Source organism: Convolutriloba macropyga, chromosome 5 (genome assembly GCF_964194025.1).
Source record: "Convolutriloba macropyga chromosome 5, txConMacr16.3, whole genome shotgun sequence".
NCBI classification, from domain to species: Eukaryota; Metazoa; Xenacoelomorpha; order Acoela; family Convolutidae; genus Convolutriloba; species Convolutriloba macropyga.
In genome coordinates this window covers 72455945-72474791 of record NC_134472.1, presented here as the reverse complement: position 1 = coordinate 72474791, position 18847 = coordinate 72455945, and the positions used below count along the sequence as shown (strand labels likewise).

Below are 18847 nucleotides of genomic sequence, written 5' to 3'. Positions count from 1 at the left end.
TTTTTTCCGGCTATTTTGACGTTTTTTTCGGCTATTTTTGACGTTTCCCCAGCTAAAAGTGACATGAATCAGTCTATGATTCAGTAATGACGAAGAATTGCATTTACACTGGCCCAGCACTGAAACGCACTTGGAGTTAAGTACGGGATTTTTTCACTATTTTCGTGACACGTTAAGCTAAATTTATAAACCATTGAGCAAATTTTTGCCAATTCAAGATAAAATACACGTGAACCGAAAACTTTCAAATTACCGTAATATTGACATTCAGAAATCGATTACCCCCCCCCCCCCCCATCTTAAATGATATCTGTCATCTTGTTGCGGCCATTTTACCTGCGATATCGTGTTTGAGGTTACGGACGATAGTGCTAAGAAGGAGAAAGACGGCATCATTGCAAACACAGACTGCAAACTGCAGTTCAGAAGTGCCATTCTGAAGATTCATCATTTCATAGAGGAGGGACAGGACGAGCAGGCCCTCGATCTGGCTGAAGAGACTCTCCAAATGGTCCAGGAGTAAGTTCACATGTTCCAAGCTCTTAAAACACTCACGTGCACTTTTTAAAATGCTTTTCGAAAGTCTGCAGTTCCAGAAGTTAAAATGCCAGAAGTTGCTAATTAGCCAGAAGTTGGCTTCCGTTGACTTTCGTCAAGTCAAAACGTGCGCGTTTCGTGTTTTAAGCATGGTTACGTGTCTCTGCAAAATTCACTTCAAAATTCTGACTTAATATCTCGAACACCTTCTCGGTTCTCGATAAACGCCAGAAGTTCTCAGTGACTTCAAGCAGAGTCACAACAATTACTTAACCAACGATCCGTTTTCTAAAATAGTGTCCTGAATGTTAATTGCTTATAGATAAAAATTTAAATTTCCATCTTAAAAATTTGGAAGTTGTATACATAACTCCAGCCTTTTTGGTCAACAAATTTTATTAACTTGAATTTTTGCTATTTCTATCAGAACCTAATGGACATTTGCTTGACTAAACCATGATTAGTTTTTTTTGAATCAATTTGATGAGAAAGAAGTCTATATGAAGTATGCACTAATTTATCAGGTGGGAGATCCTTTTTTGGGCATTTTTGGGAGCCGGGTTTTTTCTTCCTCTTCGACTCTATCTAATAAATTTCGGTTCATGAAGTTTGTAGTCTTTTAAAAAAATAAATTTTTAATTTAATTTTCTTACAAATCCTTTCAATATCTAAACAAATTTTCCTTAGCCATGGGGCTCTAGGAAAGACCGCCCGTAATTGCCGAAACATTTTACCGCAACACTTTAACGAGACTGTCTGCATTAACTAAGAAAGCATATTTACAAACAAATGATTTGATATTTACAAACAAACGAAAGAGAGCAAAAACCATGTACAAACATGTCAAGAACAACACGAGGGTTTCCAAGATCCTGACAGGAACTTGCGTGGCTTTCCAAGTTATACATGTTTTTTTATTATTCCTTTTTTTTTCTTGCAAATGTTCTGATTGGAACTCAAAACAACTCAAAATTAGAGAATTTGTGGTTAATTCCCCCGGAATGTGATCAAAACTTTTAAAAAAAATTGAGCCCATAACAGCTTTTCAAAGATCTTGACAGGATCTTGAAAAGATAAAGATTTTACGTGGTTTCTCAAGATTTAGTTTCATCCTCTATTTGCCCAACTGGGACACCAAGACCGGGTAGCCAAGCATTCCATTTACAAAAACCGCTACTAAATTGCGCTTCATCAGTGGACAACTGGCACATTGCACGAAGTAGATGCTCGTGTTTTAGAAAGCCGGGGTTCACGTTATTTTTTGTAAGAAATTTTCTTGAAGTGAAAAAATGGTGTAAGGAAAGCTCTAATGGTCAAAAAATTTCTTTTTAGTGGAGAATGTTACATAACTAGCCACTTAATGTTGACAAGTGCTGAAATCTTGTATGAAATGCATAGAAAATTCAGCACATTAAGTGGATAATTGTTTCAGGTTTTTCTGCTGAAAGTAATTGTAGCCGTTGTCAGCGGATTTCTTGTATAATTGCCAGCGAAAACTTCAATCCGAGAAAACAGCATTTTTCCACAGGGGATTTTAAAAAATCAATAAAATTGGAAAAAATACATAAGATTACTTTAATTTTTGAGCAAAAACAAAACTTTAAAAACTATATACCTTTTAAAATGATATTTTTCTAGTTGTCAGTTGAGTTTTTATTTTTCTGTGTTTTATTTCAATTGCCGATTTTGAAAATTTTTGCGAATAATGAGGATGAGATCTTTAATAAATCTAGTGGCTTTGCCATTGATCCAATAACTCTGGTCTCGAATTCATTTAATTATTTTTTCGGAGAAAGTTTTTCTAATCTTTTGCAACTACTACGCGTTGACTGGAGCAGTTTCACTCTTTTTTGATTCTGCTAATAACATTTTTGTACGTCAATTTGTGTAACAATGTCGTTTAGTCCTTCATTTGACTGACTGCTAGAAAAAATTAATTTACGATGAAATTTTCTCTGTTCTGCCTGTATAGATCTCTCGAGCAAATATTCATATGATACGTGATCAAAGAACTATTAAAAATTAAGCATAAAATCGCTACTGCTCCCACAAAACTTCGTTATTGATAAATAATATACAGAAGAATTTTCTTAGACATGTTTGTCGGTCTATAAATTGAGCCCACAACGGTGCTTTCTATAATTTTAACACGCCTCATCCCTTTCCTTTTTGATGTTTTTTATGTTTACAATTCAACGAAAATGAATTAAAGTCGAGAGAAATCAAGTTGCAGTGATATTTTTAGTCACTATGAATTAGTAAAGTTAGCTAAAAAAAGATAAATCCAAAGGCGGAAAATTTTTTAATACTGCTTTTAATGTGGAGTGAGAAGTTTGCGTTCGAACAAATTTAAATTTTTGAGCCAAAATAATTTTCACCTGTTGAAATTTGACTATTTTTACTGATTTCTATCTTGATTTCTTCGCTAATGCTAAAATCTGTCAAATATTTTTTAAAAAAACTTTAAGTTAACTCGGCAGCTAATGGGTTATATGACTTGGATAATATTTGTGTTCATCAAATTGTATTGAATCTTCGACTTTTTGAATGGTTTCAATTCATCATTAATTTAATTAACGACTGAGACGATATTTTTGCATGAATTGCTTCCAACTTCCTAACAGTTACCTGCTTTTGTAGATCTTTTATACATATCTTTTTACGACCCACTTGATTGTTTTTTAAATAAAATATCAGTTCTTGATTTTATTTTCGCCAGTTTGGCAATTAGTTTCAGTAATGATTGGTCTCCTTGATTCATTACCTAAGATATTTTCTTTAATTTTACGTTTTCATTTAATTGTTGGTCGCGATCTTTTTTTCTATAAACTTTTCCAGTAGAATTTTCTGCCAAGTTTTTCTTTTGTAGCGTTGAAAATATCATTAAATTCCCCAATTTTTGTTGTCTTCACAGCACGTTCCTTTATTGGCCGCAATTACTGTTTGGTAACTAAAATGAAGTATTGAAAATTACGCATACACAAGGTTAAATTGTATACAAAACTTTCAGTACTTTATTCTGATGGTATTTTAATGACTTTTCCACGATCTTGTAAAAAAAGTCTTTAAAATACATAAAGATAATAAAGTTTTATATTTATACTTCATTTATCAGACTAGCGTTTCAAACTATGATTCACGATCAAGTCAATGTCATTTGCGAACTGAAGCAAATTTCTCAGAATAGATTTTTTATAGGTTTTTGCCGCCGATGTCATTTTGATACAGTGAAGCAAGTTGAATCGATTTGTGTATATTGGTTAATGCTAAGGGTTTCCAAATTTTTCAAGTACCAATTTTTACGCTATTCTAAGTATCTCACAACAAATGTCACATTTCCCTACTTTGTGGTTTTTTACATGAAGCAATAAATTTTTGGGAAAAAGTTTGATCTTTGCTAATAGTATCTTGAAATTGATTTTAAGAGATCAGTAAGAATGGAATTTCTCTTGTCAATTCTCAGCATTTCCAATTATTGAGACGTTTTGATTTTCTTTTTTCTTGTTGATTCTCTTCTGTGATTTTGGTTCCAGCTCGCGTTATAGCGATCGCTGCTTCAACTATTAATGAATTTTAAAGAACAAGGTCTTCGATATTCAAAAACCAAAACTGATTATGAGATTTTGTTCGATATAAGTTTTGCGTAAAACGCTGAAAAATGAAACAGCGAGGCTTACTTGTTCAATTTTTTGTCTCAACATTTAATCATAATTATATATGTTGATAAGTTTGAATTGAAACCTGAGGAAGCTTCGGTATGTTCAATTTTTACCATATCCTGGGTTGCGAATGAGTCCAACCTCTGTTCCTATAAAAAATCAGCAATTCTGATGTTTTTGGATGTCAAATAACGAAGAAAAAAAAACGACACCAAAAAGAAAGAAAACGGTGTTTTTTGAACTTTTGTCGGTTCTGGCTAAGAAAACAGGGCTTTTGTTGGTTCTGGTTAAGAAAACAGGGCTTCTGTCGGTTCTGGCTGAGAAAACAGGACTTTTGTCGGTTCTGGCTAAGAAAAGAAAACAGGGCTTTTGTCTGTTCTGGCTAAAAAAACAGGGCTTTTTTCGGTTCTGGCTAAGAAAACAGTTTTCTTTGTTCTGGCTAAGAAAACATCGCTTCTGTCGGTTCTGGCTGAGAAAACAGGGCTTTTGTCGGTTCTGGCTAAGAAAACAGTTTTTTTTGTTCTGGCTAAGAAAACAGGGCTTTTGTCGGTTCTGGCTAAGAAAAGAAAACAGGGCTTTTGTCTGTTCTGGCTAAAAAAACAGGGCTTTTTTCGGTTCTGGCTAAGAAAACAGTTTTCTTTGTTCTGGCTAAGAAAACATCGCTTCTGTCGGTTCTGGCTGAGAAAACAGGGCTTTTGTCGGTTCTGGCTAAGAAAACAGTTTTTTTTTGTTCTGGCTAAGAAAACAGTTTTTTTGTTCTGGCTAAGAAAACAGGGCTTTTGTCGGTTCTGGCTAAGAAAACAGGGCTTTTGTCGTTTCTGGCTAAGAAAACAGTTTTTTTGTTCTGGCTAAGAAAACAGGGCTTTTGTTGGTTCTGGCTAAGAATACAGGGCTTTTGTCGGGTCTGGCTAAGAAAACAGTTTTTTTTGTTCTGGCTGAGAAAACAGGGCTTTTGTTGGTTCTGGCTAAGAATACAGGGCTTTTGTCGGGTCTGGCTAAGAAAACAGGGATTTTGTTGGTTCTGGCTAAGAATACAGGGCTTTTGTCGGGTCTGGCTAAGAAAACAGGGCTTTTGTCGTTTCTGGCTAAGAAAACAGTTTTTTTTGTTCTGGCTAAGAAAACAGGGCTTTTGTCGGGTCTGGGTAAGGAAACAGGGCTTTTGTTGGTTCTGGCTAAGAATACAGGGCTTTTGTCGGGTCTGGCTAAGAAAACAGGGCTTTTGTCGTTTCTGGCTAAGAAAACAGTTTTTTTTGTTCTGGCTAAGAAAACAGGGCTTTTGTTGGTTCTGGCTAAGAATACAGGGCTTTTGTCGGGTCTGGGTAAGGAAACAGGGCTTTTGATTTTTCTGGCAAAAAAATCGACGATAGCGGCCATTTCTCATGCTTAAAAAAGATCAATATTCCAGTGCTGATGATGATGAGATCAACCCGTTGGAAAAGGTGGTGTTTCTGGGTGAGTTGTTCAGTATCTGTGGACAGGCACAGCAGAAAATGGGCAACAATGTGGCTGCAAGGGACTACTTCCAAAGGGTGAGTTTATTGTGGAAAATAAGTCGCTGTTACATAAAAGAGATCTTTTCCGTTTGTGCCCCCCCCCCCCCCCCCCCCCAGTACGTTATGCTCCCCCAGTTACAGAACACTTGCTATTACATAGTAAATCATTAAGTAAAAAATATGGCACGTGCGTCTGGGGTTGCGAATAGTATGCGCCCCCTAAGATGGGGGGGGGAGCACAAACGGAAAAGATCCCATAAAAGTCATATATCACTGCATGCCTTGGATCTATTCTGTCCCCCCCCCCCCCCCCAGCTTATTGAGCATAAATCTTTTATGACCCCCAGGCACACGTGCTATTTTTTAACATAGTAACGTGCTATATAACAACAAATAATTTGTAACGGGGGGGGGCGTAAAAACAATGGGGGGGGGGGGGGGCGTAAAAACAATGAGGGGGAAACACTGGGGGGGGGGGGCAAACAGAATAGATCCGCTTCTTTCATCCATTCAATAAGGTTAATCGATCTCAGGAGGACTTGGGTCGCGGATAGGTGAGTTAGGACTGAATAGGTCAACCTAATCTACGAACCAGAGGCACTTCGTGATCAAAACTCCGCCTGTCCCATACTTTTCTTCGGTCGCGGACCTCATTTTGTGATATCTTACAGTGCTGGCGGGGTTTTCAAGCAGAAGTCTAAAGCAGTAGTCAAAATAAGAACTGAATTTAAATCGACAAAATTCTGTTTTCCCTTGAAAAAGAGTTTGATAGGTCAGAATTGGTAGAAGGTGCATAAAGTAACAGATCAGGATCTTTTCTTCTTCGGACACTTCAGCTTAGTGGATAAAAAACTTTGGATTCTGGGGGGTCAGAATTGGAATAGGTCCAAGATCTTGTGCCCCCAGCTTAGTGGGTGCATGTTAATTGCCCCCCCCCCCCCCGACAGACGCAGCTGCCATTTTTTTGGGATTTATCTTGTTCCCCCCCCCCCCAGTGTTTTTTATGACCCCCAGTTACAAATTATATGTTGTTATAGCACGTTACTATGTAAGAAAATAGCACGTGCGCCTGGGGGTCATAAAAGACTTATGCGCACTAAGCGGCGGGGGGGGGGGGGCGAAATCCCGCAAAACACTTTCAAGATCTTGAAAATGTTTGCATCAAGACTTCGCAGGTCTCAGATTTTGCAAATGATGCAGACAACTTTGTCGAATTGGTATACTCATTGTGTGGGTCCCAAAATCTTGGCCAAGGTGTTACAGGACTGTGCTCTAGCTCGATCCAAGAGATAGTAAGAGCCGGTGCCCTACCAAAAAAGTGGACAAGTTGGTCCATTTTTTACCTATTGAGACGTATCTTAGCACATGTAAAAAGGGCCTTACAGTGTGATATATGTCGAGAAAGGAACGGTTATACTAATTGATTTATACTATGAAACACAAAATTGTAGAGAATTATACGATAAAAAAGATTAGAATTATACGATAGAATTATACGATAGAGAATTATACGATGACAAGGAGGCTCGTAATTGATCAATGCAATGGGATATAATGATCCGACTTCTCGCTCGTCCGCTTTTTAAGTCTAACTCTCTTACAAATGAAGCAGAGACAGACTACCTCCATAGGATCTTAAAAAAGAAGAAATTGGGAGCGAAAAATGGGTTATAATTGTTTGGAAAAAACTTGTTTACTTCAATAGAATTTAAACTAGTACGAGCGAAAAAAAAGGAAACGCAATTAACTCTAATCAAATTCTGTCAAACAGAGAAAACCCGTTTATTTTATCGAGTAAACCGTTCATTTAACAAAACAACAAAAACTGAGATCCATAAATTAACCTCTATTGTGATTTCAATTCAAATAACAAGCGTTGATAACTTTTTGTAGCTTAAATTGTGAATTTGGTTTGTAGGTGTGTATAGAAGTCAATAAATATGCGCTCACTTATAAATTTTAATTACGAAAGCAAGATAAAAAAAATAACAGAGCTTAATTAAATTAGATAATCATGGGTGGGTCATGATTGAAATAGTCATGTTTTCCACCCCAAATTATCAATCTTATCAAATGATTGATCGAACAAATCAGTTATCAGCAAACCATATATACTAATCCATGCAAGAACTAAAAAAAAAGCTGAGAAAAGAGAACACCAAATTCTTTTAAAAAAGATGCCACGAGCTGCAATACAAAATTCAACTTTCAAGTTTCCTAATAGGCCTTTGATTACGTAAAATGGAGAATTCTAAAAAGTACTCAATGGCATCAAAATTGAAAGAAAAACTAATTTATATGTTGAAAAATTTGACCACTACTAAAAAAGTTAAAAACAGAAAATACCAATTCTTACGTCCACTATGCGAGACAGTGAAAACTATTGAATCTGTGCAAATGAATACAAGCAAGTTTGTGGCGTGGTTAACAGAAGTAACAAACTTTTCAGTAATAACTGGTCCGTCGAACAACAGAATGAGCAGAGAATTAAAGGTTGATTATCATAAAACGGGTGCAGAAGGCAATATAACTGCGCTCACTTACAAATCTTAAATACGAAATACAAAATTCAACTTTATAATTTTCCTAATTGGCCTTTGTTTTAAATGGACGTGAAATGGACAAGTTCAAAAAGTACTCTAAATCAACGATTGATCGAGCCAAAGCTTTTGCGCAATGTAAATGGCGTCAAAATTGAAAGAAACACGAATTTATATGTTGAAAACGTTGGCCATTAACTAACAAAAAGTTATAAACAGAATGTAATATATCGAGAAGTAGCGAACTTAGCAATTTAAGTTAAAACTTCGATATATAAAGAAAACTTTCTTACCTGATGTTTGGTGAAGTGAAATTGAATAATGGCTTCTAATTTGAACCGAATCGTCGATTCAAATTTGTTCATACCACAAGTTTATCAAGGTACATAAACCATAAATTTGTGAGATAGATTCGACCTTCCCACCACCAAACTCGATCAGTAACCAACTCTCCGACCCTCCCAGTAGATAGCAATGACATGTTCTCAGGTAGGGAGAACAATGTGTTAAGTGCAAAAAACTGCACTAGTACTTGCCATATACGGCAAGGGGAAAAACTTGTTCACAACTAAGATTTAAATTAACACTTATCAGTTTATCTATATCTAGACGGATCTGTAAATTTTCATACTGATACGGATTATAAATACCTGTGAAATTTTGTACATTTAGGCCATTTTGAATTCAATTATTAAAATCATAAAATTCTTGTTATTCGTGCTCGAGACCACGACAATGCTGTCCAGACCACCAAACGACCGACAAACCTTGGATCTGCAAAATGCTGAATCCTGTACAGCGTGGATCATGTCTTTTGTGGCGAAATGTTGCGCAGAGAAGAAAGAAGATAAAGTCAACAACGACGGTACGATTGTGGACCTACAGGTAACAAATCTCTTTCTTAGTATATGCGGCCAGGACGCACTTCTTAAACTTAGGAGCCTTATGAGCCCTAAAAAATTGTTAGACACTCCTTTTAAAGAGATCAGACTAGCTATTCAAAACTATATTTTACATAAGGAGAGAGTAGTAACGGCAGAAAGGGCTAAATTTCTGTCCGTTGTCCAAAGCGTTGGAGAATCTGACGACGATTTTCTAGCGCGCCTCAGAGAAGAAGCACGTTATTGTGACTTCGAAAAACCTAAAACTGTAACCAACCCTGAGAAGGAGTTGGTGAAAATAAAATTTATCTCAGGTTTGAGAGACCCTGAGGCCAAATTAAGACTATTAGACGGCATTAAAACTAAGTCAACGATGTCTCTCTCTGAAATGACAGAAAGCTTACAGTTCAGAAGTCAAGCTTTTGCGAGTTCCTCAACAGGTAATAGACCATTTGTAATAAAAGAAGAAGTGGGATACAACTTCAAAAAGACCTTAAGAAAACCTAGTGAAAAGTTCACTGGTAATAAAGGCAATGGTAACTTGTGTAATAGATGTGGAGGTAAGCCACACAGCAGCAAGCCGTGTCCGGCCCTGAACAAGAAATGTAACACCTGTGAAAAGGTGTGGCACTTTTCAAAAATGTGCAGAAGTAAAACCCAGCCTAAGTCAGGTAAGTCTGACCAGCACAACAACTTCTGCGAGGAAAAGGGTAAGTTGCCTGGTCAAACATCATCCGAAATGGAGATGGGAATGTACTATACACGGGAAAACGTGTTTAGCATGTCGGTTACATGGGAGTACATTACAGTAAAAGACCATAAAATAAAAATGCAAGTTGATACCGGTGCTGATAGCACCGTGATATCATCCTTAATCTGGACTGAGCTTGGTAAACTTCAGTTAAATGGGAAAATCAGACGTCTTGAGGCCTATGATGGTCATCAACTGACGCTTCTGGGATCACCAACATGTGATGTTGAGTGGAACGGAAGCAAGTATAGGTAACAACAACTAGCAGTTGTGCAATCCGACAAAAAATTTGGGCTACTTGGGAGAGACATACGAGACATACTACCCCAAGAAGGCGTCAATGCAGTGAGTGATGAAAGACTACCTGCAGTCAAAGGATGCAAAGCGCATGTGAAACTCATACCGGGATCACAGCCAATGTTCTGCAAAGCCAGAAAGATGCCTCTACCTCTCCAAGACAGGGTCAAAGAGAAGCTTGAGACAATGGTAAGACAGGGCATCCTGGAGCCAGTACAACCTGGTGGGGTCACAAATGCATCACCAGTAGTGTGGCAGCAAGTGTGGAAGAAAAATGGATCTCTGAGACTATGCGTGGACCTCAAAGTTCACATCAATGGCAAAGTTATGGACGAGGACTATCCAATCCCAGACATGGAGACCATTTTCCATAATCTCCATGGGGCCTCTTACTTTGGCAAAATTGACTTATCAGATGCATATTATCAAATTGAGCTGGACGAGGATGCAAAAAAAATTATGCACAATCAACACGTCGCAAGGATTGTTCAAGATGTGCAGGCTTCCTCAGGGCCTAAAGAACTCTTCATCAATCTTCCAGAATTGCATTGAGTCAACTCTCAAAGGAATCAAGGGTGTGGTCATATTCCAAGACGACGTTCTGGTATATGTAACAACAAAGGATCAATACGAGAAACGAATGCTTGCAGTCAAGAGTCGGCGACGTGAAAAAAATTTCACCATCAATGAGAAAAAATCCAACTCAAAACCAGTTCCAAGCGTAAGTTTTCTTGGTTACTCTGTTTCCAAAGAAGGAATAGCACCCGATCCTAAACATGTTGAGAAAATCAAAAATGCAAAACCGCCATCAAATATTAAACAACCCGAGTCCTTTGTCGGCTTAGCAAACTTTTATGGTTGAATGATACCGGATTTTGCAACCAAAATGCTACCCCTAAACGAAATTCGAAAAGAAGAATTCAGATGGGACAAGGAAGAGCAAAATGCTTTTGAAAACATCAAAAACGAGTTATGTGCTAATCCTTTTGTACAGCCTTACAGCTTGACGAAGGAAGCAACCGTGACAACAGACGCCTCAGAGAAAGCTATAAGCGGGGTACTCTCACAAGAAGGACATCTTGTGATCTACGTATCGAGGAAGTTGTCACAAGCCGAACAAAACTACTCCAATATTGAGCGAGAAGCACTTGCAATCGTCTTTGTGGCCAAAAGATTGAAACAATTCCTACTCGGAAGAAGGTTCACTCTACAGACTGACCACAAACCTCTCAAATATCTCTTCGCCCCAGACGAAGAAATTCCGAAAACAGCATCAGCAAGAATTACAAGATGGGCGATAGCGCTGATGGGATTTGACTTCGACGTGAAGTATACACCCGGAGAACAGATCCCCCACGCTGATGCTCTGAGCAGACTAGACTTTGATGATGACGATGACAATGATCGAGTCTGCTTTGCTCTTGACAATATCTACTTCGTTCAATCCAACCTGGTGACCCAGTCAGACATCAAACTGAGCTGGGATCGAATCGACTCTTTCAAGATGTCATCAAACGAATAAAAAGCGGCATCTGGAAACAGAGAAAGGATACGAACAACAGAAAGACGCCTTGACCATTCACAATGGAATCATCTTTCGAGGAGTTGTGCGTTTCTTTCCACCCAAACTAAGACCCATGGTGATGGCCAAATCTCATGAGACTCACCCGGGCAAAAATGCAACTGAAACAGCAGTTCGAATGATGGCTTGGTGGCCCGGCATCAGTCAAGATGTTCTTCGATATGTTAGTAAATGTAAGGAATGCAAAGAAAATAGGCCTAGCCTGGGGAAAACCGTATCTACTTGACCGGAAGCTGAAGTTTGGGAAAGACTCCACTTGGACTGGGGCTACGTTAAGGATCAAGGTATTATCTTAGTGATAGTAGACGCGGGATCAGGTTGGATAGAAGCCTTCCCTGCGGGAAATAGAACCTCACAAACAGTGAAGGTGTACTTGAGTCAAATCATTGCAAGATTTGGGATACCAAGAACATTAGTATCAGACAATGGTCCTGAGTTTGTGAGCAGTGACCTAAAGCAATGGTGTGAATCACTTGGGATTAAAAAGATGGAATCTCCCATCTACCATCCAAGAGCAAATGTGATTGCTGAACGTGCGGTCCAAACAGTGAAGCGGGCTATTCAAGCCTGGAGTCCAAATCTGAATGTGTCATTTGGCGCTTTCCTACAGCGGGCTTTAATGACACATCGGAACACTTCCAAGACGCGGGGCAAAACTCCTTTTGAACTGCTACTGGGACGCAAAATAAGACTTCCAGCAGTCACTGATTTTGATCTGTGTGAACGAGTCCTCTTCAAACCGACGAACAGTTCACCAAGGGTTCCAGCTACTTTCATTATCCGTAAAAGAATGAACACTTCGTTCATCCAGCCGGAGAATTCAAACAAGACAGTTCTTGGTAATGACAACCAAATTGCACGATTGGAACCTGACGACATCAAGACTGAATCTACTGACTCACAGTCTGAGAGCAGTAGGGACGACATAGACGTGGCATCACCCAACTCTACTGAAGAAACCTCAGTAGTTGAAGAGGAACAACCTTCAGTGGCCACGAGAACTTCAAGCAGAAATAAAAAACAGCCAGAAAGATTTGGAGAAGCTATTCCTACAAACTTGCTTAAAAAAGAAGGGAGGATGTGATATATCGAGAAGTAGCGAACTTAGCAACTTAAGTTAAAACTTCGATATATAAAGAAAACTTTCTTACCTGATGTTTGGTGAAGTGAAATTGAATAATGGCTTCTAATTTGAACCGAATCGTTGATTCAAATTTGTTCATACCGCAAGTTTATCAATGTACATAAACCATAAATTTGTGAGATAGATTCGACCTTCTCACCACCAAACTCGGTCAGTAACCAACTCTCCGACCCTCCCAGTAGATAGCAATGACATGTTCTCAGGTAGGGAGAACAATGTGTTAAGTGCAAAAAACTGCACTAGTACTTGCCATATACGGCAAGGGGAAAAACTTGTTCACAACTAAGATTTAAATTAACACTTATCAGTTTATCTATATCTAGACGGATCTGTAAATTTTCATACTGATACGGATTATAAATACCTGTGAAATTTTGTACATTTAGGCCATTTTGAATTCAATTATTAAAATCATAAAATTCTTGTTATTCGTGCTCGAGACCACGACAATGCTGTCCAGACCACCAAACGACCGACAAACCTTGGATCTGCAAAATGCTGAATCCTGTACAGCGTGGATCATGTCTTTTGTGGCGAAATGTTGCGCAGAGAAGAAAGAAGATAAAGTCAACAACGACGGTACGATTGTGGACCTACAGGTAACAAATCTCTTTCTTAGTATATGCGGCCAGGACGCACTTCTTAAACTTAGGAGCCTTATGAGCCCTAAAAAATTGTTAGACACTCCTTTTAAAGAGATCAGACTAGCTATTCAAAACTATATTTTACATAAGGAGAGAGTAGTAACGGCAGAAAGGGCTAAATTTCTGTCCGTTGTCCAAAGCGTTGGAGAATCTGACGACGATTTTCTAGCGCGCCTCAGAGAAGAAGCACGTTATTGTGACTTCGAAAATCCTAAAACTGTAACCAACCCTGAGAAGGAGTTGGTGAAAATAAAATTTATCTCAGGTTTGAGAGACCCTGAGGCCAAATTAAGACTATTAGACGGCATTAAAACTAAGTCAACGATGTCTCTCTCTGAAATGACAGAAAGCTTACAGTTCAGAAGTCAAGCTTTTGCGAGTTCCTCAACAGGTAATAGACCATTTGTAATAAAAGAAGAAGTGGGATACAACTTCAAAAAGACCTTAAGAAAACCTAGTGAAAAGTTCACTGGTAATAAAGGCAATGGTAACTTGTGTAATAGATGTGGAGGTAAGCCACACAGCAGCAAGCCGTGTCCGGCCCTGAACAAGAAATGTAACACCTGTGAAAAGGTGTGGCACTTTTCAAAAATGTGCAGAAGTAAAACCCAGCCTAAGTCAGGTAAGTCTGACCAGCACAACAACTTCTGCGAGGAAAAGGGTAAGTTGCCTGGTCAAACATCATCCGAAATGGAGATGGGAATGTACTATACACGGGAAAACGTGTTTAGCATGTCGGTTACATGGGAGTACATTACAGTAAAAGACCATAAAATAAAAATGCAAGTTGATACCGGTGCTGATAGCACCGTGATATCATCCTTAATCTGGACTGAGCTTGGTAAACTTCAGTTAAATGGGAAAATCAGACGTCTTGAGGCCTATGATGGTCATCAACTGACGCTTCTGGGATCACCAACATGTGATGTTGAGTGGAACGGAAGCAAGTATAGGTAACAACAACTAGCAGTTGTGCAATCCGACAAAAAATTTGGGCTACTTGGGAGAGACATACGAGACATACTACCCCAAGAAGGCGTCAATGCAGTGAGTGATGAAAGACTACCTGCAGTCAAAGGATGCAAAGCGCATGTGAAACTCATACCGGGATCACAGCCAATGTTCTGCAAAGCCAGAAAGATGCCTCTACCTCTCCAAGACAGGGTCAAAGAGAAGCTTGAGACAATGGTAAGACAGGGCATCCTGGAGCCAGTACAACCTGGTGGGGTCACAAATGCATCACCAGTAGTGTGGCAGCAAGTGTGGAAGAAAAATGGATCTCTGAGACTATGCGTGGACCTCAAAGTTCACATCAATGGCAAAGTTATGGACGAGGACTATCCAATCCCAGACATGGAGACCATTTTCCATAATCTCCATGGGGCCTCTTACTTTGGCAAAATTGACTTATCAGATGCATATTATCAAATTGAGCTGGACGAGGATGCAAAAAAAATTATGCACAATCAACACGTCGCAAGGATTGTTCAAGATGTGCAGGCTTCCTCAGGGCCTAAAGAACTCTTCATCAATCTTCCAGAATTGCATTGAGTCAACTCTCAAAGGAATCAAGGGTGTGGTCATATTCCAAGACGACGTTCTGGTATATGTAACAACAAAGGATCAATACGAGAAACGAATGCTTGCAGTCAAGAGTCGGCGACGTGAAAAAAATTTCACCATCAATGAGAAAAAATCCAACTCAAAACCAGTTCCAAGCGTAAGTTTTCTTGGTTACTCTGTTTCCAAAGAAGGAATAGCACCCGATCCTAAACATGTTGAGAAAATCAAAAATGCAAAACCGCCATCAAATATTAAACAACCCGAGTCCTTTGTCGGCTTAGCAAACTTTTATGGTTGAATGATACCGGATTTTGCAACCAAAATGCTACCCCTAAACGAAATTCGAAAAGAAGAATTCAGATGGGACAAGGAAGAGCAAAATGCTTTTGAAAACATCAAAAACGAGTTATGTGCTAATCCTTTTGTACAGCCTTACAGCTTGACGAAGGAAGCAACCGTGACAACAGACGCCTCAGAGAAAGCTATAAGCGGGGTACTCTCACAAGAAGGACATCTTGTGATCTACGTATCGAGGAAGTTGTCACAAGCCGAACAAAACTACTCCAATATTGAGCGAGAAGCACTTGCAATCGTCTTTGTGGCCAAAAGATTGAAACAATTCCTACTCGGAAGAAGGTTCACTCTACAGACTGACCACAAACCTCTCAAATATCTCTTCGCCCCAGACGAAGAAATTCCGAAAACAGCATCAGCAAGAATTACAAGATGGGCGATAGCGCTGATGGGATTTGACTTCGACGTGAAGTATACACCCGGAGAACAGATCCCCCACGCTGATGCTCTGAGCAGACTAGACTTTGATGATGACGATGACAATGATCGAGTCTGCTTTGCTCTTGACAATATCTACTTCGTTCAATCCAACCTGGTGACCCAGTCAGACATCAAACTGAGCTGGGATCGAATCGACTCTTTCAAGATGTCATCAAACGAATAAAAAGCGGCATCTGGAAACAGAGAAAGGATACGAACAACAGAAAGACGCCTTGACCATTCACAATGGAATCATCTTTCGAGGAGTTGTGCGTTTCTTTCCACCCAAACTAAGACCCATGGTGATGGCCAAATCTCATGAGACTCACCCGGGCAAAAATGCAACTGAAACAGCAGTTCGAATGATGGCTTGGTGGCCCGGCATCAGTCAAGATGTTCTTCGATATGTTAGTAAATGTAAGGAATGCAAAGAAAATAGGCCTAGCCTGGGGAAAACCGTATCTACTTGACCGGAAGCTGAAGTTTGGGAAAGACTCCACTTGGACTGGGGCTACGTTAAGGATCAAGGTATTATCTTAGTGATAGTAGACGCGGGATCAGGTTGGATAGAAGCCTTCCCTGCGGGAAATAGAACCTCACAAACAGTGAAGGTGTACTTGAGTCAAATCATTGCAAGATTTGGGATACCAAGAACATTAGTATCAGACAATGGTCCTGAGTTTGTGAGCAGTGACCTAAAGCAATGGTGTGAATCACTTGGGATTAAAAAGATGGAATCTCCCATCTACCATCCAAGAGCAAATGTGATTGCTGAACGTGCGGTCCAAACAGTGAAGCGGGCTATTCAAGCCTGGAGTCCAAATCTGAATGTGTCATTTGGCGCTTTCCTACAGCGGGCTTTAATGACACATCGGAACACTTCCAAGACGCGGGGCAAAACTCCTTTTGAACTGCTACTGGGACGCAAAATAAGACTTCCAGCAGTCACTGATTTTGATCTGTGTGAACGAGTCCTCTTCAAACCGACGAACAGTTCACCAAGGGTTCCAGCTACTTTCATTATCCGTAAAAGAATGAACACTTCGTTCATCCAGCCGGAGAATTCAAACAAGACAGTTCTTGGTAATGACAACCAAATTGCACGATTGGAACCTGACGACATCAAGACTGAATCTACTGACTCACAGTCTGAGAGCAGTAGGGACGACATAGACGTGGCATCACCCAACTCTACTGAAGAAACCTCAGTAGTTGAAGAGGAACAACCTTCAGTGGCCACGAGAACTTCAAGCAGAAATAAAAAACAGCCAGAAAGATTTGGAGAAGCTATTCCTACAAACTTGCTTAAAAAAGAAGGGAGGATGTGATATATCGAGAAGTAGCGAACTTAGCAACTTAAGTTAAAACTTCGATATATAAAGAAAACTTTCTTACCTGATGTTTGGTGAAGTGAAATTGAATAATGGCTTCTAATTTGAACCGAATCGTTGATTCAAATTTGTTCATACCGCAAGTTTATCAATGTACATAAACCATAAATTTGTGAGATAGATTCGACCTTCTCACCACCAAACTCGGTCAGTAACCAACTCTTCGACCCTCCCTATAGATAGCAATGACATGTTCTCAGGTAGGAACAATGTGTTAAGTGCAAAAAATTGCACTAGTACTTGCCATATATGGCAAGGGGAAAAACTTGTTCACAACTAAGATGTAAATTAACACAGTTTATCTATATCTAGACGGATCTGTAAATTTTCATACTGATACGAATTATAAATATCTGTGAATTTTTATACATTTAGGCCATTTTGAATTCAATTATTAAAATAAAATTCTTGTTATTCGTGCTCGAGACCACGACACAGAAAACATCAATTCTTACGTCCACTATGCGAGACAGTGACAACGCTTACATCAGTGCAAATGAATACAAGCAGGTTTGAGGCGTAGTGCACAGAAACAACAATTTAAATAGAAACTGATCCTTCGAACATCAAAAGGAGCAGTGAAATAAAAGTTGATCATCATAAAAAGGGAAGCAGCAAGTGCTTTGTTAATGAGGCTCGTTTAGTACTCGACAAAAAGACAACAATGCTCAGCCAAAAAATACAAAAAATCTATTATTGTTTTTGGGGCTAAGGTTAGAACTTAATAGCTATCAGAAGTTTCAAAGCAAATATAGTTAAAAAAAATTAAAAAACATTTCGCTTATGCATCCCTAAAATGCAAATTGGACTTAACAAAAAATGGTTGTGTCGGAAGAAATTAAAGGAAATCAAGTAATGTGCAAACTAAAATAATTTTCAAGACTTTACCAAGCAGTTAGAACATCTACCAATATCTATCAACTAAAAACAACATTTATTTTTTACTTTTTTTCTCTACCTCTGAATATTATAAATGAAAAGTATTCAGTTGAAGACAACAAAAATGAAGAAATTCACGAACAAAAACGTTCAAAACTAAAAATTCACTTGAATATCAGTAATAAAACACAGAGAACAGAAAACTGGCCAAATTCACAAAATTTTAAACTTTCAATGAATAACCATAGTGCCAAAGTTAAAAACAAATTATTTGCCCGCAGACCAACCTAGAAAACAATAATTATGCACCATTCAAGCCTGTGAATGGGCTGCAGTATACTTTGCCGACAAATGACCAAAAAAGAGAAATCAAATTCAAACGGCTGCGCGTGTAATAAACTTGCTCTCACAAACAAAAAAGTCTGTTTTATTCCAAATCTGTTTTATCGTAAAAGTCAACAATGAGAGCAATAGTAGCGTGTTCACCAGTTTGATGCTACTGAAAAACGGGAATGTTTAAATGCGTAACTGAGCATAATTTAAGAAAGTCGCTTGAAAATGACCATCAATTAATAACAAAATAAATGTGAAAAAGTGAATTTTTCAGAAAATTTCTAAACCTCACTAGTTCCTGGAAATTTACGAATTTTAAAAAAGGCTAGAATAGTATATAACCATGGCGGGTTTTCGAGTGACCTCTAGCAATTCTCTC

At 38.7% G+C, this 18847-nt stretch overlaps 1 protein-coding gene across 2 annotated transcripts in view; it reads left to right on the top strand.

Moving 5' to 3' along the window:
- The window catches only part of LOC142339619 (uncharacterized), a 62748-nt gene that overhangs the window by 11896 nt on the left and 32005 nt on the right, over positions 1-18847 (top strand). The window lies entirely within an intron of this gene.